At 45.2% G+C, this 26,987-nt stretch overlaps 1 protein-coding gene and 1 long non-coding RNA gene across 5 annotated transcripts in view; both read left to right on the forward strand.

The window, feature by feature from the left end:
* PDZRN3 (PDZ domain containing ring finger 3) overlaps positions 1 to 26,987 on the forward strand; it is a 243,794-nt gene that overhangs the window by 41,149 nt on the left and 175,658 nt on the right. The window contains exons 1-2 of one of the 4 annotated variants that reach the window (XM_067043610.1): positions 16,305 to 16,469; positions 17,708 to 17,777. The exons of 2 other annotated variants lie outside the window; for them this stretch is intronic. The gene's annotated coding sequence lies outside the window, so the exon portion shown is untranslated. Of the gene's footprint in view, positions 1 to 3,066; positions 3,174 to 16,304; positions 16,470 to 17,707; positions 17,778 to 26,987 lie in introns of those variants that run through there. One more of the 4 variants, XM_067043612.1, reaches the window with a different exon arrangement.
* On the forward strand, positions 303 to 16,269 carry LOC136794971 (uncharacterized). Its single transcript, XR_010842502.1, has 2 exons — positions 303 to 385; positions 16,202 to 16,269. It is a non-coding gene; the product is annotated as an uncharacterized lncRNA (long non-coding RNA).

The raw sequence follows: 26,987 nt of genomic DNA on the forward strand, positions 1-26,987 counted from the left end.
AGGCTTGTTAGGGAGAGGAACGGGCTACGGGCTGACCTGCTGGCCTCTCTACCTGGGCCCACCTGGCTGTGTGAGCCGCTGGCCCTCCCCGGTAAGGAACTCATGAGAGTTCTGGGTTTTCTTGCCAAAAAATGCATACTCTCATCTTCTCCCGTTTCCTCTCTCTCCCTCCTGCACACACACACAATTTCATGGGACACAGACTGTTTGGAACCCATCCTTGAGCCCCCTGTTAAAGATTCTTCAGTTTGCAGTGTCTAGACAAAGCTCTGAAAACCATTATTCTCCTTCAGCCAAGATCAACTCAGTCCTAAAACAGCCTTTCCATTTTCCAGCTGGATAAAGGAACATCCACAGGAGCATTGCCCAAAATAAGGACTTGAAGGTAGGAGGTCTCAAACACTGTGGAAAATGATAGATGGTGACTTAGAGTGCTGGAAAGGACCTTCCTTTTCTGGGATAAGTTTATCTGGAGTTATTGCTTCTCCAGTGAGGTGTGACACATAACTTTTTCTCTACGGGTCTGAAGGAGCTTAGTCTAATATTATGATGTAAACACGCCCCCCCCCCCCCGCCCTCCGCCGACACACACACACATTCTGTACCTAATAGTAGTTCCCGCGGACCAAACATTTTACCTGTCCATTTAGGGTTGGGATCCCATTAATAGTTTCCAACCACCGAGAGCTCCAGGAACAATGGTGCCGTGATTTATGAAGTTGTACTGTTGGTATAGTGGGAATGCCGGCGGCAGGTTGCTCCTTTCTTAGGAGTGACAGCACCTCTCGTGCAGGGACAGTTTTCGACATGCCTCATTCAGAAGGGCTAGTTAAAGTTCAGGCTCTGTATAAATTTGGGCCAGTTTTCAATACCTGTTCACCTTTATTTTCTCATCCAAATAAATAAAAGTCACAGTAGTGTTTTAAAAAATGTTTGTTGGGTCAGTAAATGAAAAAAAAGAAAGAAAAGAACATGAAGTGTTTGCATAGGCCTTGGAATGTCTAAAGTGCTAAATAACTGGTAACTGGTAAATGGAATTGATGACCATTTATTATTATCTAGTAGTAGCTGTTGATTGGTCTCAGGCCGCACAGAGTGGGGCCTTCCAGAAGCAGTGTGCCCTGGAAGATTTGGGTCTTCGGAGATGACTCAGATGTTACCGAGGGATGGGGCAGACTCCTGAGTTCGTTTGCAAAATCTAGGGAGTAGGGACTGGCCAGGAGGGGCAGTGTTTAACCATGTAGCTCCCTGTTCGCCAAGAACCCATGCAATTGTTTTTCCCACCGTTCATGAACGAATGAAGAATTCTGTAGCAGAACCTTTCTATTTTATGCTCAGTGAAGTATGAACGGTTCTCATATCCAACAGGAAAGGGCAAGAAATGGCAAGGGATGCGGGCTCCTCATCAGTCGCCAAAGCAACTTGGATTCCTGGCTGCTCTTAATTTATCTTTTAAATAAGGGGGGATGCCGGGCGCCATGGCGCGCGCCTGTAGTCCCAGCTACTCGGGAGGCTGAGGCAGGAGGATCGCTTGAGCTCAGGAGTTCTGGGCTGTAGTGCGCTATGCCGATCGGGCGTCTGCACTAAGTTCAGCATCAATATGGTGACCTCCCGGGAGCGGGGGACCACCAGGTTGCCTAAGGAGGGGTGAACCGGCCCAGGTCGGAAACGGAGCAGGTCAAAACTCCCGTGCTGATCAGTAGTGGGGTCGCGCCTGTGAATAGACACTGCACTCCAGCCTGGGCAACATAGCGAGACCCTGTCTCTTTAAAAAAAAAAAAAAAAAAAAAAAGGAGGAGGAAAATCCTCCAGATGCTTAACGTATTGACAGATTTTTAACACTTCACCAATCGGTCAGTCATTCTCTCCGCCCCTCCCCCCGCCCCTGGCCCTTAAATTTATTTTGGCTGGCCTTTTTTTTTTTTTTTTCTCGGTAACTCATTTCCACTCTCTTTTCCTTTCACCTAAATATTTCCTCCTGAAGGAATCTTAAATTTCCTTGTCCTCTGTGAAATGCAATAATTATAGTAACTAAAGGTACTCCACAGGAGTCGTGGAGTGTCATTCAGAATCCCAGGAGTAAACAGATTTATCCCATCTGCAGTGGGATAAATCGGGAGAGGTTAGTAAGACGAATCTTTTCAAGAGTATGGGAAGAGTGTAGGGCAGGGCTTAGCACGCTTTTCCCATAAAGGGCCAGAGAGTAAATATTTTCAGCTTTGGGGCCACATTGCCTCTGTCTGAGCTCCTTAACTCTGCTGTTCTGGTGTGAGAGCGGCCATGGACAGCGCACACCTGAAGGGACGTAGCTTCCAATAAAACTTTATTAACAAAAACAGGCTTTGGGCTGGGTCTGGCTCATGGGCCATTGCTTGTTGACCCCTAGTGTCAGGGAGACTTAGGTGATGGGCCAGTAACCTGGGCTAGGAGCAGTGCCGTGACCCGCTTTGGCTTGAAGGGCAGGAAGGAGGTACAGAAGCCAGGAGGAGAGGGCACTGTGGAGCGGGCTGCACAGACAGGAGCGCTGGTCTCTGGAAAGATGGCTACTGTTGAGAAGCCACTCCACAAGGAGGACAGATATCCAGGTCTCCTTTCTCCTTTGTCTCTTTTCTTCTCCTCTGCTGTGACTGAAGCCAGCTGAGCACAGGGGCCCATTAGCCTGTTCTGTAAAAGGGGGTCCTCCCTGGGAATAAAGAGCAGGGTGGGAAAAGGCAGCCTCTCTGGCAGGTGGAGTTAATGGGGTCCGGCACCCAACACACTTAGCATGGATTCCCCCAGCACCAAGGGCTCTGTAAACATTGTTTTCCTGTTTTTGTTTTTTAATCCTAGTAGTCGTAAACACCTGCATCTCTGATTACATGTAGGGTTTGCATGCATTCTTTCCATTTACAATCTAAAGAGTCAATGAGTAAAGAGAGCGTGAACAGAATGTTCCCTAGAGACCTACTCACTGCAGAAGTTCGTCATGTAACAGTTTCTAGTCCCCTGGGCCAGTCACGCGCTCCTCCACATTTTTCATTCTGCAAGGATGCTTTTGAAAAGACGTTACACTAAGCTCTCAGTTGGGCTTTGAGAGCAGGGAAACCGCTTTTGCCAGAAGGAATGAACGGAAATTGACCTTCTATCGAACAAGACATCAGCGATGCGTGAGCGAGTGCTTCCATTTAAGGAAAGTATGACTTGAGTTAGGTCCCAAAATATCACATTACATTTCAGATTAAAGTGAGGCCAGCAAAATGAACGTCTTGATAACCTTGCAGTCCTCAGTAATAGACACGTCGAAGATAGGTGTCTTGAAAATGCATGTTGTGCTTGGTGTATCCTGTTTCTTTTTCTCTTTTAAAAAAATTATTTTTACTGAAGTCTAGTTGTTATACGATAGTATATGTTATATAAGGTGTATATTAGGGTGATTCACAAATTTTAAAGGTTATACTCCATTTATAGTTATTATAAAATGTTGGCTATATATTCCCCGTTTTGTGCAGTATATCCTTGTAGCTTATTTTATACCTAATGGTTTGTACCTCTTACTCCTCTACTGCTATACTGTCTCTCCCTGCTCCTGGTTTTTTTTTGTTGTTGTTGTTGTTCATAGTTCAGTTTCGTGGTGCTTTCTCTAGAAATTGTACTTATTTCTAGGACCTTGACTTTCTTTATTTGTAGCTCTTAACTACCACTCTAAACGGATAGTAACCCACACCAACAAGATGTCAATTCTGTAAAGTCCACTTTTGCAGGAACCGGGGTAAACAGGACTTGATTTCTATCAACAAGTATGTCTAGTCAGTGAGCTTGAACGCACGAAATCATAAAAGGCTAAAGGTCGATGATCTCAACAGGCTTTTCAGGGAATTTATGATTGGTGTCAATGCTTGTATTCTGACAAATTATCTTGAAAAGATAATTTGTTAGTATTTTGGAGCCTTAGAATTCTCCTTGCATCATCCTAAAAACTTGTTTCTCTGCATTTTTGTAGTTTGGATCACTTATTTATTTTCACATTCAGAGAAAGGCACATGGAAAGTTCCTGCTAAGAGCCAGGGCTGTGGCATCGTTTTTTGGCACACTGCGTCTGGAAAAGATATGCAGCTGTCTTGACTTGTAGATTGGGGGTGGGGGCAAAATGCAGCTCAGATCTGGAGGGTGCAGTTTGGCTTAGCCTGTATCAATTATTTAGGTAGGGGACTGTCCTTTTAACCAGCTTTATTTTTTAGTGGCTTTGGTAACTCCTCTCGTCGGGTATGTCAACTGCCTTATTTTAATCATTCTCACTTTGGACTTGGTTCATCTGGCCTTCACACCTGATAGAGCTCAATTCTCCAGTTTGGGGTGGGTGGCAGGGTGCGATAAAGAATTGATTTTGGCAGGAAATAGGTGGTTCCCTACCCCAATGTGTGCACCTGTGTATGTGTGGGGGTATACACACATGTGTAATTTCTTCTAAAGGACATACAGTTATTCCTTGCAGAATGAGAGCAGGATACCTAAAGGTGACTTAGTTGGGGCTTTCTCTCCTTTTCTTCCCTCCCTCCCTTCCTTCTTCATCCTGATGCCCTTCCCTCTCTCTCTCTCTCTCTCTCTCTCTCTCTCTCTCTCTCTCTCTCTCTCTAATATTTCACCCTGACTTTCAGATTACATCACTCTTTAAGTGTTCTTGACAGTCAAACATACATTTAAGAGCATTGCTGCAGAGTTAGGATACAGAAACTGATTTTGGTCAACATACATAGAGAATTGTAGAAACAGTAGGATGATCCTTAGAGACCAGTTCATTAGTCTCCTCCTTGTGTAGTGAGAAAACGGAGCCACGTCGCGCCGAAGGACCTGCTCCTCCCCGTCCCACCCTCTGATGGGTGGCAGAGCCGGGCTGGAACCAGGCTTTACTGTCAAGGTGCACAAACGCAGCACTGTGTGTTTTGTCACATGCTCTTGTGTTTCTTCATTCTGAACAACTTCTTATAAGGTTCTTGTGCTTCTATAAACACTTTGTCTTTTAAACACACGTCCCAGTTTTGGCCCACCTGTCAACGTGATCAAGTTTGATGGTTAGTTTTCCATCAGACCTGAGTGCCATTTCTCAGGTGTCTCCTTGAGAAAGTCACTGTGTTCGATTTCTGGGAGAAAAAGATGAGACGAACATTCTAGGAGCAACTTCTTCTTGTGTGGCTCTTCCTTGAGCTTGTCACCGATGTTAGTTGGGAAAGAGGACTTGCCTTAGAAATGGGATCTCCAAGCACTCTTGGCGGTATAAGGTGTTACACTCGAGTTGGTCTTGCAAGGATGGCTTTTCCAGAAGGTTCTAGGCACCTTTGTGATCTGTGAACAGCACACATATTGTATTTGCTCCGTAGTTGTTTGTGAGCCATCTCAAGAATTACGTGTGTAACTATACACCCCGTTCTTTTAAGTACAGTATAATGCTGATTGTGTTCATTGTTTTTATAGGCGATCATGGCGAATTACAGAAGTACTGGTTTTTGTGATAAAGATGAAATCCTTCAGAGCTTGGAGATTTTCTGTGTGTTAACTTATTAATAACTTTTTTCCGCCTTTCTTTAAAAAAAACATCACTTTTCTCTCTTGTCCCACACTTCAAAGGAGTGACAACTTAGCTCTTTGGGAAGCTGAGAGGTAGAAAACTCAGTTGTATTTGACAGCTGTCCCAATAGGACTTGTGTTGTAAATGAAGCCATTGTTCAGCGAGGACTGAACTGCCAGAGATAGAAACCGGCTAGGTGCGGGAAGGAGAAACAGGAAACCTTGACAATTTGTTTGCTAAAAATGACATTTTCAACTCTTGGACCCTGTGTGGAGAAAGTCATGCTTGAAGGCCATAAAATCAAAGATGTGTGTGGGAAAAAATGAAAAAGGTTCGTGCCACATGAGATGCAAAGTCAAGGTCCAGAGAAGTCACTTCAGCCATAGAGAAAACGACATGCTCTGAACTGTATTACTGGACTGTCTCACACACAGAATATCATCGATTAAAGAAAAATACTAAACTGAAAAAAAAAAACAAACCCGAATTCGTTTAAAAAATCACCTTCCTTTCGCTTATCTTGAGTCAATGTTGGTTTCTCCCTTTTGGCTGTTTTTCAGTCATCATTGTGCTTGTTTGACTGAACTCATTCATTTTCTTTCTGTTTTGGAAGAAGCATAGGGGAAGGAGGCCCAGTTGAGAAGGATTTCTCAGCTCTACAGCCTCCCGCTGCCTAATTAACATGGTCAAGTGCATACTCTTTTGGGTTTTAGAAGCTTATCCAGCTTTCACCAAGAAGGCACTTCTACCCTGGGGCAGGTTTTCTCCATGGGGAGATTAGCAGTGAAGAGGCTCTGAGTATGGGGGTTAGAATGTACTTAGAGGGTGGCCTTTAGCCCTAGAAGGTAATTAACGTTGGACAGTTTTTTTCCTTTAGAGGCTGAGTGTCAAATATCGGACAGGGCTAGAGCCAGCTCGTTAATCCTGACAACTGTTACTTCTCTTGTGATGGTAGAGTAGCGGGTATTTGCCCTTTAATTCCAGGCCTTCTTGCCTCCTGCAAACTGCTCAGGTCCAGAGGCTGTGGTGAGAGTCCAGCTGCACACTCTTCCTAGTAGCCAGAAGTGTGCATTCATTGCAAGGCAGGAGTGAACAGCTTGTCTTGAGTGGGGTGGAAGCACCCTTCACTCTTTGCTGTGATTTTTTTACAAGTGTCACAGCACGGGTGAATTTGAGGGCCTAGTGTGGTAACAACCCGTGGCTGGGAGGGGTAAACTGTATATTTTTTGGCTTATTAAGAAGCCTTATAAAAGGTAATTTTGGAGGGCTTGTGTAGATTTGGAAGAGTGAAAATGGCCCCTAACACTGACATTTTCTCATTGAACAGGGGTTTACGCTCTGTAAAGGGCCGGATAGTAAATGTTTCCAGCTTTGGGGGTCATATAGTCCCTTGAAACTAATCAACACAACAATAGCTTAGTGTTTAAACAGCCACAGACAGTGTGTAAAAAGGTGCATGTGGCTAGGTTCCAGTGAAACTTTGTTGAAACGAAGCCGGGTTTGGCTTGCAGGCTGTGGTGTGCTCACCTCTGGTAGAAAGCACTGCTTCTGATTTGTAGGTCTGGCTTTCTAGGTTTCATCTCAGAGACCAGTCTGTCCCTTACGTTCTCTCCTGGTGCTCCGGGGCTCCAGCATTCCAGGTTGTCCCTTGCTACACCTTGTAATAAAAACACCCAATCCTGGGGTGCATCGTACACACTCTTGTCCTCCCCTGGCCACTGAAGGCCCTGGAGATCATGCCTAGCTGTCTGCACTGGGTTCTTGTACTGCAGGAGATGGTCACCTTCGGACCTCAAAGAGACTTTTGGGGCGAGGAAGACAGCTCCGCATTTGTACAAGCCGCTGCTGCTTTCCAGCCAACAGATCAGCAAGCTCTGTATTTTGCTATAGCCTTTGAGAGAAGCCACAGTTCCAGGGACACACTGTGGGGCACCAAAGGAGAGCTGAAAACCTCCCTTTTGCTGATGAGCTTGTGGCATTTTTTTGGTTTATCCGAGGTCTCCAGCATGAAAGCTTGAGTCACTGTCCTTTCAAAGCTCCAGAAGTTTTTCCACGTTTCTCCTTAAACTGTTGAAATCCAAGCAGAATATATGTAGTGTTTTCTCAAATGCAGGAAGGAATCTGCGTTTTTATGAGAAAGCTGTGGAGGGGGCTTTTGCAAAATCAAGCATCCCCCTCTTTGCCTGACCGCTCTTGGATTGGTGTGACTTTTTTTTTTTTTTTTTTTAGTTCCTGATGAGTGGCTCCTTTTAATACTTCTGTCCTACTGCTTGCAGTGACTGCGGTGTGTCTGTAACTGGGGCGCAATAATTCAGCTGTGGCTGAATTATATGCACTATAACGGCCGGAATGTACAGTGTGTTTATGGGGGTTGTTGCCATAGAGATCAGCAGATAGCTTGGTTGCCTGCCATCCATGTGAGGTCTGGAGGCACACTCCGGCGAACAGAGGGAAGTTCATGATATTTCTAAGTGTTGTGGTGAATTGATCCATCACTTCTTTTCTTTTCTCTACTCAACCAAAGTCTCCTGGAATAAAACGTAGCGTTGGATTTCCACCCAGCGGAGTTAGGAGTTAGCAAAACTCGCAGTTTGACCACATGGACTTTGATCCTCGGGAAGAACTGATTAAAATTTTTGAAAGAGGGGTAAGAGGTCGAGGAAGACAACCCACGTGACCACCCATGAAATCGGTCAGAAGTTAGAAAACACACAGCTGTGAGCAAACAGATTGGATGTGTTGTTTTTATTGTTGTGATTATCAGGTTTGAAAAGAGAGACTTCCTTTGGAGACCCGACTCCAGCTCGCCTCCCCGTGCGAGGAAGATGTTAAATGAAGCGATTCTTGAGATCTTTTTTTGGTATGAGTCAAAGTTCTGTTGACACACACCTACTTAGTTTTCCGAAAACCCTTCCGTTGTCCCTGGCTCGCAATAGGTACTAATTGCCTGGGACACTTTCCCCAGACCTAAGCCGCTGTTCCATTTCTCGTCCTGCCCTGTCTTAGCGCAGGATGGGGATGGGACATCCCTGTCTATTCGGGAAGTGTGTGTGTTCCTGTCAGCTTTCAGGGTGCCGCCTCTGCTCTCTGGGTTCTGGGCCACTGAGTGAGAGATGAACTCTGTTGGTGAGGTGGGGGACCACCTGCTCTTAGAGAGAGAGGTCTCCGGCCCTTCTCCCAGGGCAGGGCTCTCGCTGGGGCAGCTGTGGCTTTGATTGAAAAGGTATGCGGCCCTCTGGAGCTGACTTCAACCCAGTGGCACTGGTCTTTGAAAAATGCACTTCGGCCGAGCCCCTTTGGCGCTTGCTTGCTTAGGGATTTTGCCTCTGCTTAGAAGCGAGAAGCAGCTTCAGCTGGATTGCCCCTCACCTAAGGCATTTGCTACGAATGAGTCTTCTGCTAATATGTTTAAGGATTTATAAGGAAAACAGTCATTCTTAAATAAAAGGGACATTGACATAAAAAGCAGTAATGGTTGATGCTATCTGTTTTTGAAGATAAGTGTTTTGTCACAGAGGAAGGTTTATGGTGGGAATACGGCGTAGCTACCGTGGCAGGTGATAAATCACTTTTCTCACCACTGGATATCGAGAAGAAAGGGATATAAAGACCCTTTAGCCATAGGAAAAGTAAAAGCACTCCAGAGCATTTTGGTTTGTACGTGATATAGTGCAGAAAGTTTGCGAGAGAACTGGGATTGTGGATGTGTGTGTACACTTACGTGAAATATCTTAATTTCATTTTGAGTAAAGTGATAGTTAAGATCTGCCTGGAGAAAATGGAATCTTGAAAAACTCAGTTGATACCTTGGATGGAGTAAGTGATGCTTTTTAATTTAGGTTTTTTGTGCAAGTAGAAGAGGTGACTATGATGATGATAAAAATCAGGACCTGTATCTTGGACTCTGCGTAAGTTTTCTTACTGCGTACAGCCGGGTGGATCTGAGAAAACAGGCACAAATGCACTTATAAGATGCTAAGGGTGAGAACAAAGCAAGCACCTTAAGAGACTTTAGGAATGTCTCGGAAGGTGTGAGTCCAGACAGGGATTATGAAGCTTGAGGTCTTCTTTCCTGGGACTTCCCTCCCCTCTACTTCCTCTTAACTTCATACCATTGCCACTTGGACGGGTGGAGCCTCCTGCTGGCCTCCACCGATGCCTCCTTGTGGATAGGAAGGCTCTGGTCAATCAAAGACTAGCCTTTGAGGAAGCCCGAATCTAGGCAGCTGGCCTGCTGGAGTGAAAGATTTCCTTCCCGAGGACTCATCCTTTTCCAGAGGGCTTCGTTAAAGCAGAGATCTGTCGGCAATGAGCGTGTGGGTTCACGCAGCATTCATTAAATACTGGAGTCTGGGGACAGGTAAGGTACACAGATGTGAGGACTCCTGTGCCACCCAGCATGAAATCAACCATCACTTCTTTTCCAAGAATTTAATGCGTGTGCAGCCTTTACTCTGTGACTAGCGTAAAAAAGGAAATATCCCTGTAATTATTGCCGTAAAATATCAAGTTGGGGGGCTTCCCTGGTGGCGCAGTGGTTGGGAGTCCGCCTGCCGATGCGGGGGACGCGGGTTCGTGCCCCGGTCCGGGAAGATCCCACATGCCGCGGAGCAGCTGGGCCCGTGAGCCATGGCCGCTGGGCCTGCGCGTCCGGAGCCTGTGCTCCGCGGCGGGAGAGGCCACGGCAGTGGGAGGCCCGCATACCGCAAAAAAAAAAAAAAAAAAAATCAAGTTGGAGTCTTCCATTTTGTTAACGTTCCTGGTCTCTTCTAGGTGCTATATGCTCCTTGAGCTGGTCAGCTAGTATTTGTTTATTTAGTTGTTCATTCACTTATTCATGTGCTCGTTTATCCATTCAAGAAATACTTGAGGCCTTCTCCCTGCTAGTTACTATCCTCAGTGCCAGCACCCAGCAGCAACGAAAACAAGAGTCCTGTCCTCAGGGGGCTTACATCCTAGTCGGTCAGAGCGCGGCAGTCAGCAAAGTCAGCTACAGAGTGTGTCAGCTGGGTCTTAAGTGCCTGGAAGTAAATGAAGTGGCGGTGTTGGGGACCAGAAAGTGATAAGCTAGCATCCATTGTGTTCTCAGGCTCTCCAGGTGTCGGTGACTCCTGGCCGCCTCTGGCCGTCTTCCTGACAGCAGCTCTGGGGGCCTGACCAGGACTGTCGTCCCCATTTACAGATGAGGAAAGCAGGGCACAGTGTTTAAGAGATAGGCAAGGGGACTCAGAGGGTAGATGTCGGGTCACCCAGCAACCCTTCGCTCAACCTCCTGGGAGTCCCTTATCTCCGCCACTGCCACCCTCAGCCCAGTGCCTGGCATGGGGCTCAATGAGTATCTGTTTAGACTTGATACTTGAAGGCACTGTGCTCCGTACTGGGAAGGAAAAGAAATGTAAACTCACGTCCTGCCTGGAGAAGTCCCAGTCCAGTGAGGAGGGGGGTTAACACGTGTGGTCCCCAGGTGTGGCGGTGTGGGGAGTGGGTGGAACTTCTCGGAGGGCTTCACGGAGGAGGGAGCAGCCTTGGTAGAGAGAGCAGAGCAGAAAAGGGCGTTTCCAGCTGTGGGACTTATCAGTGTAGAAGCCTAGAGGCTTGGAAAAACGTGGCACCCAAGGGGCGGGAATATGTCCCATCGTGCAAGGATGAGGTGCCCTCCGCTCCCCCCAACCCCCCGACGAAGGATCAGTAACCTGCTTGTGCTGAGGTTCCCCGGAGGCTGTTTGGAGAGAAGCTCAGACTTCATTTCAGAAGGCAGTCTCCAGGTCCCTCTTGTTCATCTTGAGGGCCTGACATTCTTATGAAGGAGCTGCAAAGAAAAAAGTCTTAGGACTCCTGTTGAATTGAGGAATGAAGTAGACCAGAACACATTTCACCAGGTGAGGCCGTGTGATGAAGGAAAAGGGTACGTGATTTAGGATCAGGTGAGCTTGATTCAGATTTCAGCGGCAGCGCTCACCTCGGACAAGTCTTTTTACTCTGTAGAACCTCGGTTTTTCATCTGGAAGTGGGGGAGTAATGATACCTCCATCCTCAGGGATCCGGGGCTGAACAGGAGTTTTAGCTGAGCTCTCTCAATTTCTGTGACCTGCCCCCTGTTGCAGTGCATATGTCTTTGAAAAACTGCAGGTCTGGCTTACCCCAACGAAATAGAAACAGTTTCAGCGTAAGGCCCTGTGCTTCTTAAAAGGTTTGTCACTCGTTTTACTCACAGGGTTTTACTTTCTCTTAGCGCTGTGGCTGATTATTTAATTTTGACGTAACTGTGTGGCACATATCATGCCTAAGGAGGTAGGGCTGTAGAAGGAGTATGCCGCAAACAGGGTTTGGTCGTCGGCCAGCAAATTCCTAGCTGCCTTTGCTGCCACGTGCCACCATATCAAATGAGTTGCGACGGGGATCCTCTGCCTGCCTCTGATGGCTCTTTCTCACTTGGGTGACTGTGTCGAAGGTAGTTGTTCAGTGTCATTTTGTTGGTCATTATAGTAATGACATGCATGTACCAAAATGCTGTTGGAGAGTCACTTTCAGCTCTGCCTGGAGAGAGCCCTGTGGATCTGCAGCTATCTCAAAGGCTATAAAACTGCTCCAGTCAAAACTGGTTTGAATTTACTGCTTCAGAGATGCAGTATGAAACCCAAGACAGCAATGGGTGTGTATTTTTGGAGCAACTAAAGACTCCTGCGTTTCCAAGGGAAGATTAATAATAAGGACATTTATTGCTTGTAGCACCTTTAACCTTGAATTTTAAAAAAGATGACTTTTTTTTTTTTTCCCTGTAATTATAACCAGCTCCTGGGAGATAAACAAGTTAGTGACGATCTGCACCATTTTACAGATGAGATCACTGAGGTTTGTGGCTTCCAGCATCCATTTCTCTTTGATGCCTGGCTTCACACGGCTCTTCCCTTGGTGGGTTTCTTCTTATCCCTAACCTCTCAGCTTGGATGCTGCCTGTCAGAGGCCTTGCTTCGTTTTCATTGAAAGTAAAGCTGCTTTACCCACCCGTTGTTTCCTTTTGCCACTTATTCCCTTATTAGCATCAGTCAGGAGCTTTACTTTTCTTTATGACAGCTTGCTGTTAGTGTTTATTATTTAATTTTATTTATGAGTCTGTGTCTACTGTAAGAACATGTACTCCCCTAAAGGCCAGGGCTCCACCTTTGTAGCTGTTGCCCTAGTGCAGTGCCTGACACCTGTGAGGCCCTTTGTTAATATTTAAGCAAGGGGAGTAGTAGTCGAGGTTTTAAAGGCTAAGCTGTTCATTGAATGTTTATGTTCAGAAGGCAGAAAGCAGACTGAAGGAAGGTTGGCTGAGGTATAAACATTGTTATGAAAACACATTTCCAACAATGAAATATGTTTTTGCTTTTATATGTATAGTTTTCTGAATAATGTCTGGCAGATAAATAAGACTTGCTTCGGGGGAATTTTTTTTTAAATACAACAGATTTCGAATCAGATGACATTTCAGTGCTTGTTCTACTTGAGTAGAATTGATGAAAATCTGTTAATCATCAGTTTTGCTTTCAACACCTGAGGAATTTTTAAACTTTGGAAACCCAGGCCATGATCTTGAACTTTTATTTCTAATAATAGTCATACCTGGCTTTTTTTTTTTTTTAACAGATTGTGCAGTTACTAATTGTTTTTTTGACTCTTAGCATATCTGCATGTTCTTTAGAAGGCTTGCTGTGGAAGTATCCAGGTCAGTTGAAAAAGCTCCCTCCTCAGTGATAGATGTCCAAGTTGTTCAAACTACACGATTCTTAAAACTTGTTCTTTTTGGGGGCTTCCCTGGTGGCGCAGTGGTTGAGAATCCGCCTGCCGATGCAGGGGACACGGGTTCGTGCCCCGGTCCGGGAAGATCCCACATACCGCGGAGCGGCTGGGCCCGTGAGCCGTGGCCGCTGAGCCTGCGCGTCCGGAGCCTGCGCTCTGCAATGGGAGAGGCCACAGCAGTGAGAGGCCCGCGTACCACCAAAAAACCAAACAAACAAAAAACCAAAAAAACTTGTTCTTTTTACATCTCACCATTTGGGTGAGGCAGGACAGTCCAGTTCTAAATGACTGTTGGAGAACTTGTGTAATGAACAAGTAGATTTTTTCTCTTATATTTTTCTGCTGGTCCAACTCTATTCCTTGAGGTATCTTCAGCTATAGGTGGTAGAACTTTCAAATTAAAACAGCTTAAACATGTTGTCTTAGGGATAAAGACTAGGTGATTTCCAGGCTAGTGAGTTGAGCCAGCTCAGTATTCTTGTCAAGGACTCGGGTTCTCCTTGGTCATCTTTATTAGCATGTTTGTGGTCTGAAGATCCTGGCATCACATCTAGGCATGACAGCCTCCAGAGACGGCAGCAAGGCATAATCTCCTTGTCTCTGTATTAGTGTAAAAAACGCTTTCCTAGAAGCCCTAGAAGAGACTGCACCTTTATAGTGTCTTGCTGGGCAGAAGGGGTCGCACCCCTCATCGAGTTACGGGACCTGAATTACCATGATTGGCTTGGACCACTTGGGATCTATTCACTTTCTCTGAGGGTGACTAAAATGTGGATTGTTTTGTCCAAGAAAAGGTGAAAAAGAGATGAGCAGGCCGGAAGTGGTCTCTGCCATTCTAGGTATTTTGGGGGTTTTTTTTTTCTTTTTTTTTAATTTGGCTGCATCGGGTCTCAGTTGCAGCACACGGGCTCTTCGTTGTGGTGCACGGGCTTCTCTCTAGTTGTGGCACGCAGGCTCCAGAGCACGCAGCCTCAGTAGTTACAGCACGCGGGCTCTCTAGTTGTGGTGCATGGGCTCTAGAGTGCGCAGGCTCAGTAGGTGCAGCATGCGGGCTTAGCTGCGCACAGCATGTGGGACCTTAGTTCCCCGACCAGGGATTGAACTTGCGTCCCCTGCATTGGAAGGCAGATTCTTAACCACTGGACCACCAGGGAAGTCCCTGCCATTCCAGGTTTATCCTGCTAAAAGTCCTCTTCAGGGATGTGTGTCAATCGCTCTCTGATAATGAACATTTGACCAAATTGGAACAAAGTGACAGTTCTTTGGGTGGATGGTTCTCACCATCAAGTCAGATTTTCGTCCTGGGAATTCAGTGATGAAAGCTCCTCCTGCAGTATCTTCTCTTAGGAGATGAATGCTGCGCTCACAGGTCGTAAGACTCTTTGGATAAGATTTTAAAATAGTGTTTTAATCCAGATGTGCTAAGTGAGCACGGCTGTTTACCAGCTGAGGTTTTCTTGTACTAGAAGAGATGTCATTTTGTGCAAACTATGAAAGGAAGTCGGTTCAAGTAAGTCTGACTGCAAAGTTGCAAAATCAAACCCACCCTCTGTCTCTCTCCTGCGATAGAAAATAGAAATATAACTCAAAATTGTCAAACAATCATCATGTGGTCTCTGGAAATTTCAAGCTTGCACTACCTTGCCTTTTCCCCTAATTATGTTAATACTTGGAATGTTTAGGCTTTCCGATGTTTGACTTTTCTGAAGTTGAGAAAAGGTGTCGAGTTTATTTTTACTCTTCCCAGATGTCACTCATTTCTTTGACATAAAAGTCCTTATCTCACAGGATAAGCTTCAGGAAATGGGTTAAGGAATAAAGACCAACCTGGCTTTTATGAGAACAGGGATGCTTTTCACTAGAAACATAATTTTCAACAAACAGTGCCAGTTGGGAAACCTGTCGGATGGGTCCCATCTTTACAGGGTATTATGGAGGTTGAAATCAGCATAAAGCTTTATCAGCCTTATTCTTAGAGACAGCATTAAGAAACATTATCTGTCAGTTTATGCAACTTCTCTCCTTTTCAGATGAGGAAACGTAGGCTTAAAGAGATTAACGGACTTGTTCACATCTGTTAATTTGGGGGGATATACTCTTTCCTTATAGCCCCAGAGAACGCACGGCACATACAATATTGTATAGCGTTGTGTATACAGCCACTTTAACAAATTTCTACTTAGGTAACTTTGAATTTTTTTTTTTTTTTTTTTTTTTTTTGCGGTACGCAGGCCTCTCACTGTTGTGGCCTCTCCCATTGCGGAGCACAGGCTCCGGGCGCGCAGGCTCGGTGGCCATGGCTCACGGGCCCAGCTGCTCTGCGGCATGTGGGATCTTCCCAGACCGGGGCACGAACCCGTGTCCCCTGCATCGGCAGGTGGATTCTCAACCACTGCACCACTAGGGAAGCCCAGCTTTGATATTTATTGTAAAAGTAGCAATTGGGAGTGGTGGTAATAGTGATGATGAGGATAATAAAAGTCAACAGAACAGCAGCCTAAAATGTATCGAGCCCTTACTGTGTGTCAGGCAGCATGTCTAGAGCTTTGCTGGCATGCTCTCACTTCAGCCTAGCAATAACTGTATCATTCCCCATTTACAAGTGAAAAGAGTGAAGTTTAAACTAGCCCTGTGTCACACAGCTGGTGAGTAGCAGGGCTGGGGTTCCAGCCCATGTCTGGCTGATTTTAGAGCCTGGGGTTTTAATGAAGAGGCTTGCTGTTAACCGTGGTGGGCAGGGGGGTGGTTGTGACCCTGAGAAGGAAAGGTCCTGAGTGACCTGAGGCATGACCCGCCCTAGGAAGGACTGCATCATCCAGTGGGCAGAGGGTACTGTATATATCAGGTGAAAAGTATAACTTCCTTTTGCCCCACCAGGGGAAGAGCTGGCGAAAGAGGAACCCTCCACCAGGGGTTCAAGCTTTGAAATGAGAAGTCGGCTACAGGTGCTGGAGGGAGCTGATGGAACTTGGATCGGGCTGGGCTTGAGATCCCAGCTCCCTGTGACACACACCCTGGATTGAAGCCACAGTGCTGCTAGCGAGAGTAGGCCAGATGCTTAAGTAAAAGGTGGGCCTGGGACACATGGACAGGTGTCCTAGGGGGAGACACCAGCTAAAGTCTGAAGAGCCCTGCAAGGCAGGCGGTGAGTCCCGGGATTGTAAAAAGCTTTTTCAGATGGGAAAACAGAATTTTGGAGACTTTAAGGGACAGCCCCAAGTCTACAGCTCTAAATCATTCAGCTGGGCTTGTCAGGCCCTGGATTTGAGATCTTGGATGTAGAGTTATATAGGTTTGGTTCTAGAAGGGCTGGCTCAGGAAGCGAGAAGGACAAGAGGTAGGAAGAAGGCAGTACCCCAAAGACTGAAGAGGCTTAAGCTATAAGGCTGCAGCTACGCTCATGGAAGCCCAGGAGCCCAGGGAAGAATGTGTGCGTTCCACACAGTGCATGTGGATGATCGGAATTACCGTAACACCAGTGACAGGTTGCACCACGGTGATGAGCCTGGGCTCTGGAGGCCGACTGCTTCATGTCCTAGCTTTTGCATCCTCGTGCTGTGTTACTTCTAACAGATTGCTTTCCCTCTCTGGGCCTCAGGTGTGTCTTCTGTAAAAATTGGGATAAGAATAATACCTCATGGAGTGTTGGAAGAGTTCAATGAGATTTAGAGCAGGAGTTGGCAGACCTTTCTAAAAGGGACAGTTGGTGGATATTTTTGCCCTTGGGGACCGTATGGTCTTTGTCAAGACTGTTCCACTCTCCTGTAAGTTGGTGGAAAACTGAGGCATTTGAAAATCTATTATCTGTCTTAAAAAATTTGCAGAAAATCCCACAGTAGGCAAGTGGCCCTTGGCTTATGAATGAAATCACATAAAATGGTAGCCGTAAATGTTCAGCTTCAGATTCCAAATTGTTAACACAGTCAAATGCAAAAAACATAACTTTTTTAAAATACGGGGTTTCAGTCTGTGTAACTGTGATTATAAGAGGCATGTCCTCTCTGCAAGGCTGTTCAGCTTTCTCCTCAACACTGCTTTTGATTTATCCAGCTCATCTACCTTTTTTTTTTTTTTTTTTTTTTTTTTTTTGCGGTACGCGGGCCTCTCACTGTTGTGGCCTCTCCCGTCGCGGAGCACAGGCTCCGGATGCGCAGGTCAGCGGTCATGGCTCACGGGCCCAGCCGCTCCACGGCATGTGGGATCTTCCCGGACCGGGGCACGAACCCGCGTCCCCTGCATCGGCAGGCGGACTCTCAACCACTGCGCCACCAGGGAAGCCCTCATCTACCATTTTTTAAAACATAGAAATATAATTTGACAAGTCGCAGCCCATGGTTAAGTAAGGATCGCCCTCAAGTCTGAAAATGTGTTTTCTGTTTATAGAAAAAGGGATTAAGGTGATTTGGAAATGCTGAGAAGATGCACTTCATTCTGAAGGTGACAAGTAACTGAGGCGTGTATCTAGGAACCTTTGGTAAAGAATTCTCTTCCCCTCTCTGCAAATTAAAAAAGTGAAGAAAAGTAAAGAAGGTGCCAAAAGCTGTTCAGTGGTGCTGTCTATTCGAGCTCTGATTTGGGGGGAAAATGGCAATATGTATTCATTATGCCCCCAATTTTGTAAATTGTAGATGCTCTTGCACTAAATGAAGGCACAAAAAAGTATATGGTGTGCTTGAGGTGGGGCCAACGTTGGTAAGTAGGGCTTTGTGGGGCTGGAGGATGCTTTTGTAACATGGCTCTCCAGAAGCAAATTGAGGTCTGAGTAATGACATCTTTTGTCCATGCTTTACAAGGAATGGGGCCTTTTTGTTTATTGTTTCAAAGAGACTCTGGAAACCATGTCTGATTTCAATCTAATGCAACTCCTCCTAACATCGGGGGTTTCTTGGGCCAGTGTTTTCTAAGAATTGCATCTCATGGTCATCACGTAACAGGGTGTCCTGTGTTCACATACACTCCGCATCATATCACCTGTTAGACTTCTCTTATTGGCTTAACTCTGATAATTGTAATGAAGTTCTCATTGCTTTTTTTTATATATATGTTGGACATTAATTTATTAAGTGTCAGTCAGCTCCTGCTATGTGCAGAATTTAGAGGTAAGGAGGACCATGGGGATATGTCGGTCCATTTATCCCTGTGAATGTGTAAGTCACCATGAGTCAGGCTTTTCTGTGCCGCTTTGGAGATGAGAAATGGACTCAGATCAGACGATGTTTTTTGACCAGACTTTATAAGTCTCCCAGAGGATGTTGGCAGCGGAGTTTGGCAAGCAGAATATATCTTCTTGAAATCCAGCAAAGCTCAGATGGGTTCCTAATGAAAATAAAAAAGAGCTTTTCCAACAGAAAAGAGAATTTGGGTTGCTATGAGATCTTACCTGTACCAAATTGTGATTATCTGTTTAAAATCATACCAAGAAATGCGGAAAAAGAACTTCTTTGTAAAGTTTGCTTGTCCAGAAATGGAGAAACACTGGAGTTGAGGTCGGGCTGACATTTCCCAAACACGGGCCTCTTCCATGGTGGAACGTGCATGAGGCTCTGCATGTGAAGACTGACCCCGGCATCCCTGCCCGTGCCCGTCGTGTGGACCCAGTAGTAGTTTTCAGCACTAGCACAGTTCGGTGTTTCCCCGAGAATACTGGCATCCCGGGCAACTGAGCGGATTAGCCGTATCAGATGCCGAGAAAGGAAGCTCGCACCCTCAGCGCCCACGTGTTTAGAACACACTTTGGGGGGGGGGGGTCTCCGTTAGTGAGTAGAAACAGTGTCTGTGGTCGGGGAAGCCCTTGCCCTGTGGTGTGTGCAGCAGTCTTTCCTTCTGGGAATACTGAGTAATCAGAGCTGGGACACTCACTCCATCGCAGTCGGTAGACAGACCGGCAGCAGCGTGCTCTGGTCACAGCGATCATGACGCGGGCACGGGGTGCAGGAACTCAGCTGAGTGGGGAATGAGCCCTAATGGTTGAGAGGTGGAAAGCTTTCAGAATGTTTGCTACTTCTCTGAAGACAGCTCCGCAAGAGGAGTTGAGCAGATGTTAAAAACTAAACGTTATCCTGCTCACAGATGAGTCAAATCTCAGACAAAACACGTTTTATTCCAGTGTCCAGTTGATCAGCGAGAAGTAAAGAGTTCCTCTCTGAAGGTAGGAACGTCGTATAAAGTTTATTTCCTGGATCCCTTTGTTGGGTCGTCTTCTGCTAATAGACAAATTCGCTTATTTTTCAAACGGTTTCCCCACGTGAGCGAGCTGTTTACATGTTTGCTTGTCCTCCTCCCCCTCCCTTTTCCCTCTGTCTTTCCCGGTTTGTGTCTGACAAGCTTCATTTAGACCTAGCAAATAGATTTCAGGGTCCAAAAATGCCAAACCCACTTCATGCACAGGAACCATGACCCTTGGTGATGGTCTCCAGGTGCCAGGAGGTTTTCTATGTTAAAGGATCTTAATGTTCACAAGGCACTTCTCCTGCATTATTAAGTGAGTCAGGCTCAGTCCTGGCAGTGTTAACATGGAAATATCCCTATTCCAACACCTCCATCTCTGTTTAATTCACATGATGCTGATGCAAAGAGGTCCACCTGCCAAAGGCCAGGGCACCATCCCAGCATAATGAGAAAAGGAGCAGATACAATAGGCAGAGTTTACAAAGGTCTGTTTAAGCACCTTTGAATGAGTAGGTTGAGTATTTCCAGATATGGAGCGAAATGTATCTGACATGCCATTGAGTTGATGTGTTTAAATAATTTCCCAATTCTTCTCGCATGTATACAGTGGTGCAGGTTTTCTTATGGAAGGTCCTGTTTGTCAGTATGTGTATGTAAATTGGGATCCAGAGATTGTATTCTCAAACACACCCTTGTACGGTAGGGGTGGGGGAAGGATACTCAACTTAAAGATGATTCCAGTCACTATCTTTCTTAGCCTCTCTTGTTTCATCTGTGAAATGGCTACATGACTACTGCTAAGTATAGGATCCTCGTGATAATCAAATTAGGAGGAATATGTGTAAATTGCCAAGTGTAGCTCTTGACACGTGAAAGAGGCTCTCTCGAGGCTTTAAGGGAAAGGTTTCCAAGGCTTTGAGGAACAAGATTTTCAGCCTTCTTGGATTAAAGTCACGTTGGTATCTACAGAATGTTGGTTACCCGATTGATTGATTGGCTGCATCAGGTCTTATTTGCAGCCCACGGGATCTTTGTTGAGGCGTGCGGGATCTCTTCGTTACGGTGTGTGTAGTCTGTTCAGGTTTCTCTCTAGTTGTGGGGCACGTGCTCCAGGGCGCATGCGCTCTCTCGTTGAGGCGCGCGAGCTCAGTAGTTGTGGGGCGTGGGGTTAGTTGCCCCGCAGCATGTGGGATCTTAGCTCCCCAAACAGGGATCGAACCCGTGTCCCCATGCATTGGAAGTTGGATTCTTTACCCCTGGACCACCAGGAAAGTCCCGAGCGTTGTTTACCTTGAGAGCAGGCACTGGTGCAGACTCTGGGGAGATGTTCCATGCAGATAGATGTTTTGACATTGCCCTTGCTAATCAGATCGTGTTAGGGAAAGCGGGCAGGTCTGCCGCATCTGCCTTTGCCGGAATGTATTATCTGGGGTTTGTAAATGAACTGTATGCTCACATGTCCTCTGTAAGTGTAAATATTGATTCTCAGGAAGAACTGAAATAATATTGTGGTGAGACATTTTTTCCTTGTTTAGGTTTTTGTCTGGCTGTATTTTAATTGCATGTACATTAAAACTGCAACGCAGCCTTGGCCAGACTTCAGTCACCCTGATACCACCGCCAGTTCTTCTGCGATCCATACTGTTACTTATTTAATATTTTTATTTAAATTCACGCTTCTAAAATGTGAATTTATTTTAAAAGGAAACAATGCTCTCCTTACGTGAGTGGAAAACTGCCACATGCAGTAACTAGAATGTGCTTTACTGTGCAGGGAAAACAGTGTCTTCGGATCAGCTGAAGGCACCAAGTTGAAGGCCTGCAGCCCTTATGCAAAAGGAAATTATCAAGTGGGTGAGAGAGATGTTTAAGATGTGTTAGCACCCATCAGAGAGTTTCTCCTTAATGCACACTCCTTAGACAAGTTCTCAGGGTTTTTTGTTTGGATTCCTGCGTCAACATATTTTATAGATGAGACCCCATTTAATGCCATCACCTAATCTCTTATTAATGCCAGTATCATTAGGGGCTCCCATTTTCTCCTCCCCTGGAAACGAAGTTCAACGCATTGCCGGGCTGCAACTGGACTTTTAAGAAACACAGATCTGAGTAACTCTGTCTCAGTTAGCCCATCAGGTTGGGAAGGACATTGCTGATCAGGCAGAATGTAATAAATCCAAACCCACCGAAAGACATTCGCCAGAGAACGGCCATGTACAGCCCCCCGGGAAACTGAGGCTGCCGGGGTGACCTGATTGCTAGGTGTACACCTGGGCATTTCTTGAGGATAGGACCACTGTTTCAGCGCTACTGTCGCGTTTCCCTTGTATTTGAAGCCTGGTGCCATGTGTGTAGTAGACTCTGTAATCAGTTTTTGGGGAAACTTGGAACATCTGGCAGCTTGCCAAGCAGGGGTAGTCCCGTGTCCTTGGAAGCTTTTGTACTCCTCTTGCAGATGCTGCCACCCAGTACAGCTCTTAGGCGGTCCTGGCTTGTGGGAGCAGTGATGAAACTCAAGAGACTCAAGAGAGTGCGTGACGTAAGAGGTTAATGTGAAGCTGACACAGTGTATTTAGGTCATTAAAATGTTAGCCCACCCCTCCCTGCCATTTGCACGGACAGAGGTCTTGGTATGGACTCTTCTCCGGTTTGGAGCCACCTACTTCTCACCGCGCCTTATCAGTCCTGGGGTCACAGCCCCTGACCAGGAGGGAGGCTGGACGGATGGGAAAAGGAGTAGGAAGGAGAGTTTGTGTGATCCCACTTCCGGGCCTGGGTGCTGGGTGTGCCTCAGATAGGACAAAGGCCAGTGAGCGATGAATCGTCTCATTTATTTTTGCCTGCTTTTCTGTTTTGATTGAGTGGATACTCTAAGCTTATCATAATTATTTTTGGCAGGGGGAGGGTTATTATGTTGGAGCAAAAAAATTTAGTTTTCAAAATAGTGATACTTTTGAACCATGCTGTGATATTTGTATCTTAACAAAGAACTCTCATACCGTGCAAAATTTAGGACATTTAAACGAATATTTAGCACTTATTTTTTTTAAAAACAATTATTTGCCTGCTAGCTTTCCAGATATGTTCCTGGAGGGTTTGGGGTTGGTTGGTTGTGTTTTCACATGCCCAGGGAACTTTGCTTCTCTGTATACAGCTAGCCATGGATTTCATTTTTATTATTTAAAAATAGTTACATTACAGAGAGCTGTTTTTGAAAACAGAGTTTCTGTGATTGATTTCATTAGTCCTAAAGACAAAAAACACATACTAAAGATGTAAACTTTTCTCAAATTATGAAAATATACTTTCATGTTATAGAACATATGGAAAAATATGTGACAGAGTGAGAGCCCATCAACTGGAGATAAAACTGCTGTTAATATTTCGGTGTGTCTTCTACTCTCTGATTTTTATGCATAGGAAAAAAAACCATTGAGATTAAACCACTTAACTTCGTGAATTTTCTTATTTTTGCTTCTGTCCTTGTAAGACACAAGTTGAACTAAATGGTATTTATGTTCTAAAACTCACTGCTCATAGAGTTAGTTACATGATTTGAAACAGTGTTTTAAAGCCTTATTAAATTGCCTCCCTTTTCGAATCATTATGACAGCACAGTCCCTCGTATCTTTAAATATTCTTCAGAAATGTCATGTTAATCTTTAGACATAAGATATGACATTTAAATATTAAATGGAAGAAAATAGCCAAAGAGATTGATTAAAATGCTGAGATACATTCCACATTTGTAATTACTTTTATGTACTCCCACTAGTTTGCTTGCATAGTTTTTAATTTGAAGCTTTACATTTTAAATGTCATTATTGACCTAAATTAAGAATAAAGAATAACCATACACTCAATTTTTTTAACCACAAGAACGAAGGACTTAAATCACAAGATGAGCAACATCACAGAAATCCGGCTTCTTAACTTACAAATAGTGATCCGTTTTCAAGCAAAGAGAATTTAGATTTTATTAACTTGAAGCAGCTGTTGTCTGTAATACTCTACTTTTTTTTTTTTCCGGAAATGGAAAAGGTCGTATAAAATAAAGAGTACTTGTGTTGTTTCTTTTTGAAAGCAGCTGGCTTCCCATGTTGGGCTGTTTGTGAGCTCAGAAACCCCAGGCCCTGGATGTTTTCCTTGGGAAGCAGCTGGGGGGATGGGTGGAGAGAGAGAGAGACAGAGAGAGAGAGAGAGAGAGCAGGCTTCCACCGTCCTGTGCAGGGGTCCTGTTATTATTTCCCCCGTACCAGCCCTGCTGCTGTTGTCTCACCATCGTAAACCCTGCCCCAGGTACTCAGACTGGGCGGGGCAGGCTGAGAGCAACCGCGTCCCCCAGGCACTTGGAGGGGAAGGGAGACCGGAGGCAGAGTCCCAGGGGGAGGGGAGGGGGCGGAGGCAGTGCTCTGTCAGCTACTCGTCACTCAGGCTCCCAGTGGAATTCCGCGCATGGCACTTGAATCACTGCCCCCAGCATCCTCCATAGGGAAGAGTGGGGAAGGGGACCCTCAGGGCTAGAAGCTTCCCCAGTTCCTGGGCTGCTTCCGCAAAGCTGCTGTGTGACCTTGGTGTCCTTTGGAGAGCCGCTCGGGATCTCATTTCTTCAGGGTTGCCTTTGATCCCTGGCACGAAATCATCTCCAAGCACAGTTTGTAGTTATTATGTATTAGGATTATTTGATTAATGTCTTCCTCTCCCTATTTTGTCCACTGTTTTATCCCCAGCACCAGGCACCAGTCCTGGTCCGCCGAAAGCCCTGGGTAAATATTCACTGAAGGAAAAAAAAAGACTTTTTTGACATATTATTTTACCTCTCTATGGTTAATTTAGCTATCTAAAATCTCTTGATGCAAATAGTCACGTAAATTTCGAAAGCTCTTTTCTGGTGGCATAGTAGTACATTTGCCAACAGGAAAAAGACAATTACAGTATGCCTTAGATTATTTATTATATTTTAATATAATTTTATATTATTATAAAATAATGCTATGTTATTTTATGTAAGTTTTATATTATTAATGCCTGAAATTGGTTTTGGCAAGGTCTTACCTTTTAATGCAAATTGTTTTCTTAAGTGAAAAATACAGATTATGAATGATTTTTGCTTGAGATTTCCTTGATGTTTAAGCCATTCTAAAAATTTCCAAGAGTAGAGAGTTTGTAGTAATGACACTCTTTTTAAGATGAGGATTTTGAAAGTCAAGAGAATTTCTCAAATCATTGGTGGATTTGGGAAAGAAAATTGGCGGGGGGGGGCATTTTGGGGAATTTTCCTTTTTGAATCCTTAGCATATTTTGTAATTATTGTCTTCAGGATCGCTTTGCCCTCTTCTGTGATTAGCACAGCACCCTGCTTGTGTTAAGTCCTGGTATTCGTTTGAATTTACGTATGTATTTAGTTATGGATAAGGACATGGAAGAAAGGCGTAGACTCAGCTAGAAACAGTCTTGTGTTTAAGCCTCTCCTTTGTAATTCATATGTTTGACACAATAGTTACTTTAAATTCAGACGTAGAGACCCGGGTTACCATTGGCCCCTCCCTGTCACCTCTCCATATCCTGAACTTTGTTCTTTTCATAGAGTTTCCCCTTCTCCTACCGGGTACATTCACCGTGTATATCTGTCAGTTTTATCTGTCCAAGGTTTGGGACTTTGAGACGTGGCATTGATTCAGACTCAAGTAATGTGGAATGGGAGGTCATCATGCTGGAAGGAGTCTGAAGACAACCCTTACTTTTTATAAGGAAGGGGAATGCCAAGGAGAACAATTGTTTTTAAAAGAAATGTCAGTGGGAAAATGTTAATTACTTAAGAGACTTGAACTGTTTCTGAACATCCCGGGCTGTAGGAATCGCTGAACATTAGGGCTCTCCCTATGGGTTTGTGGATTCAGAGTTTGGCTCTGCCTTTCGATAACCATTTCAGCTGTTTTGTTTTATTGTTTTACTCTGAGAACAAAGGTGCTCCTTCTGCGAGCTTCTCCGAGGCCTCGGACTCAAAACCTTGCTTTGGTGTCCCAAGGGACGTGGCTAGGTTTTAGTAACTAGTGCTTGTTCTAGGGGAGTAAAGTAGTGGCTCTAAAACGTTCCTTTCGAATGTCGGTGATTACGGCATAATCATCTTCCTTGAGAGGAAAAAATAATTACTGGCTCTGATCCAAAAAATTACAACACTTCGGCCATAAATCCCTAATTGCCTCTAAAAAGTAAAACAGACATGTTTAATTTTTCTATCCCCTGTGCAACTTATCTGCTTTGTCTGGTGATTAAGGCAGGCGGCAGCCAGTCAGGCTTTCTGGAATCTGGTTCTTTCGGTGCCACTGAGGACTTTGGCTCAGTCCTCCCGGTGTGCTTGGCCCTGCTAAATACATCAGTCTAGAAAACTGCTCTGCGTTCCACGTAGGGATCTGCAAAGACTCATCCTGCTGAGAAATTACTAAGGTGTTTATATGACAGACACATCATCACTGCCTTTGACAGAATTAGTGAATATGGATGAGAATTCTGGAAGCTAGCTTATTTATTTCTGTTACTTTATATCTTGAAGGCCTTTCCAGGTTGGATGTATAGATCTCTACTCAAATGTCTTGAACTGTCACACGGTATTCCATGGGATAGCCATTTCTCTGTGAAGGTACATTCGGATTGTTTCTAATTGTTCCCTCCCACACACACAACAAGCAGACACTTAGAAAGTGCTTACTGTGTGTCCAGCATTCGTTTTATCATTGGAGTGTGTGTGTGTGTGTGTGTGTGTGTGTGTGAATCCTCACAACAATCCTGTGGGAAAAGTATCACCACCATTTTGTGTTTGAGTAAAACGAAACCCAGAGAAGTTTTCTAATTTGACCAAAGTAACAAAGCTAGTAACTTTCCTAACTGGGATTAGATCCAAAGAGAACCCGATAGGTATATAAATACATGAAAATGCATAATCTTCTTCCCTAGTTCTTCCTCCTGCCCTAAATGGTGGCCATTACTCAGACCCAGACTTTGGCCCTCTGTTCTTGCATCTCAGAGCTACATGGTAGCTCTGTGCTGGTGCCACCCAGGTTTCTGGGCTTCATTTGCCTCTGTTTTGCGTCTCCAGCTGCCAGTGAGACGTTGGCGTACGGGTTACAGGTTTCCTGCCCCCCAACCCCGTTCTTTCTCATTTTTGCTTTCCTTATACCCCTTGTACGGACGGACACTGGCCGGGATGAGCACCCTCGTGACCCTTGTGCCGTGCGTGTTTCAGCATCTCTCCTCACCTCTGTCCGTGCCCTTCTCACGTATCCATATCCTACCATCGCTTTGCCGGAGCCGGAGACAGTCTTCTCCGTGTCCCATTTGCCGACCAGCCATTCCAGCCCGTATTGACGGTTCTCATTCTGTGTTCGGAAAGCATCTACTGGAAAGCTTCAGGATGCGAACGGTGCAGTCAGAGGCCGTGGGTTCGAATACTGGCTCTGGGATACTTAGCTTTGCTGACCTTTAGCTTCCTCATCTA

Source organism: Kogia breviceps, chromosome 10, assembly GCF_026419965.1.
Source record: "Kogia breviceps isolate mKogBre1 chromosome 10, mKogBre1 haplotype 1, whole genome shotgun sequence".
Taxonomy (NCBI): Eukaryota; Metazoa; Chordata; class Mammalia; order Artiodactyla; family Physeteridae; genus Kogia; species Kogia breviceps.